Raw genomic sequence first — 2,857 nt, forward strand, 5'->3', positions numbered from 1 at the left:
TTTGTTAATGCAATTAAATCAGAAGGAAAAATTTACTATATATAACAGCACAGTATTAATTTTCGGGGAACCTATAGGTTTCTATCATCTATCTTGCAATTACTTTGTCAACTTCAATACGTTGACCTACTTAGAGTTACGGACCACACAACTTGCACTCAGTATCCCATTTTTCAAAGGTTTCCTTATTCGATTTAACTTTTCATATACATACATGGTTCTGTTTTAGGTGTCGTCTATGTATTTTGTTGGTTTTTTTTTTTTTTTTTTTTTTGACAAACCGTCTATGTATTTTGTTTAAGGTGTAGTATTTTTCTTTTAAGTCTGGACTAGAGAATGATAATGTGATGTCGCCGCACCATATTCGAAAATCACTACTTGTCATAAAAAGTATCTAGTAGTGGAGTTCGATCACCACTTTAATTAGCTTGCATAATTTTTCCGATACCAAAAAAGAAATTATTACATGTCTTTCTAAACATTAAAATATATATAACTAGAAAATAGCACACGTGATCCGTAGTATATGTATTTATTATTAATTTGGAATATAAAATGAAGTTTCCATTCGATTATATATGAAATGTACAAATGTAATTGTTAATATATGTCTTAAAAAATAATATTCATAATACTACGGTGCAACTACAATTTATAATTGACTGTATATATGTTATATAGTATTTAATAGAAGGGTCATGAAAAAGAAGAAATTAAAGTAAATATTATTAAATATTTTTGATTACAATGTATTGTTGAAATTATTTAAACAGTATGTTGTACTATAGTTATAAGACCATTACTTATAACAAAGTCAACTATATATGATATTTCGTTAAATAGTTAAGATAAAATATATTTTTTTCTTTGTTTTGGAAAATAAAAAACTGATATGTAATCTAGAAAGAAAAGTGTAAGATTTTACCTAATTTTTTTGATAGATAATTTTGTGTTGTCCTATATATTAATTTTATTGTTATCATCTAAAAGTAATAGTTAACAAAAAATAGTTTTATATATGATAAGTCAATTTTAAAATAATTTATTAAAACATTATCAGAAAACAAATATCTTATACTATAAGTTTAACCAGTTATTATAAAAATTCATGAAAATAAAAGTGTGTAAAATTTAATATATTTTGTATTTTCTATATATTGTCTTTACTTCTAATCATTTTAATATAAATAGTATGATTAACAATAAATTAAATTTTCAAATTATTTTATTCTGTTATATCATAGGGTGATAAAGCAATTCTGTTATGATACAATTATGTTTTTTTAGTACATATAATTTAAACACGATCAAAATATAACTTATAAATTACTATTAAATACAAATTTGAGTTGTGTCTTTAATACAATATATATGATTATTGAATATAATGTGAGGTTTTTATATATTAGAAAATCTTTTATATTAAATTAGTCTATCATAAATTAGTTTGGTTTCAGTTTTTACTTTGAAATGTATGAAACCATTTTATAGTAATAGGAAAATTAGTTACAGCAAAGTTAATTAATTTTTGTATGTTCGTTAAATAATTATGATAAATTAATTTATTTATAATTTTTTGGAAAAAAAAGAACTGATAAGTATTCTAAGAAAAAAAAGTGTAATACCTTACTTTGATAGATAAATTATATTGTCCTATATATTAATTTATTTTCATATCTAAAAGTAATAGTTAACAACATATAATTTTATAATATGATAAGTCAATTTTAAAATAATTTATTAAAACGATATCACAAAATATATATCTTATACTCTAAGTCTAACTAATGTTTTATAATAATTCATGAAAATAAAAGTGTGTCATATTTAATATACATATTTTTTTCTTCTATAAATTGTCTCTATTTCTAATCATTTTAAAATAAAAAGTATAATTAACAATAAATTAATTTTGAAACTATTGTTTTCTATTACTTCTTGGGGGAGATAAAACAATTATGTTATGGTTGACAAAAAAAAAACAATTATGTTATGATACTATTTTTTTAGTACATATGTTTTAAAGACAGTCAAACTGTAACTTATACAATACTATAAATACAAATTTGAGTTAGCTCTGAGGGTGAAAAAAAAACGATTAGGGTTTTTTGCTTTTCCTGCACGGTTTGATGCCACCGGAGGCTCTGCCGCCGGGGGATGTCGGTTCTTCGCGTCCAGTTACTGAGAAGGACAGGGTTGAGATGGAAGAGGGTGAGATTTGTCAAGTGGGGGAGGGGTTGGCTGTACAGTCTGTGGTCTCTCCGCCGCAAACTGTAGAGGCGACTGTCGAGAAGGGTCTGTCAGTGGAGGTAGTCCCCGGTGTTGTCGATCAGCACAAGGTTACAGTGAATCCAGTGAAGTTGGGTGGCCAATCCAAACAACGCACATGGGTTTCGATGGTAAAAGAATCGGATGTGATGGAAAAAGTGGAGTTGGATGTTGAGGATATTGATGGTATGCCTACTGTTAGGATCCCTGATGCAGTTTTTGACGAGGCTCAGCCGCTTTGGGAAGACTTTCTGATTGGTAAATTTTTAGCAAAGGCCCCGTTTGTGGGTGGGATTCATGCTTTGGTGAATAAGATTTGGACATTGGGTGACAAAACAATGAAAATAGATGTTTATGCGGTGGATAACACCACTGTGCGATTCCGTATCAAAGATGAGCGCACTAGACAGCGAGTATTAAGAAGAGGTATGTGGAATCTTTGTGGTGTTGCGGTGGTTCTCACAAAGTGGACACCTATCATTGATACTACACAGGAGGGTCTTACAACGGTTCCTATGTGGGTTGTGGTTAAGAATGTTCCTCCCAGGTATTTCTCTTGGAAGGTACTAAGTGCGATCACTAGTCCTTT

The sequence above is a fragment of the Camelina sativa genome, chromosome 9, assembly GCF_030686135.1.
Source record: "Camelina sativa cultivar CO46 ecotype springtype chromosome 9, ASM3068613v1".
NCBI classification, from domain to species: domain Eukaryota; kingdom Viridiplantae; phylum Streptophyta; class Magnoliopsida; order Brassicales; family Brassicaceae; genus Camelina; species Camelina sativa.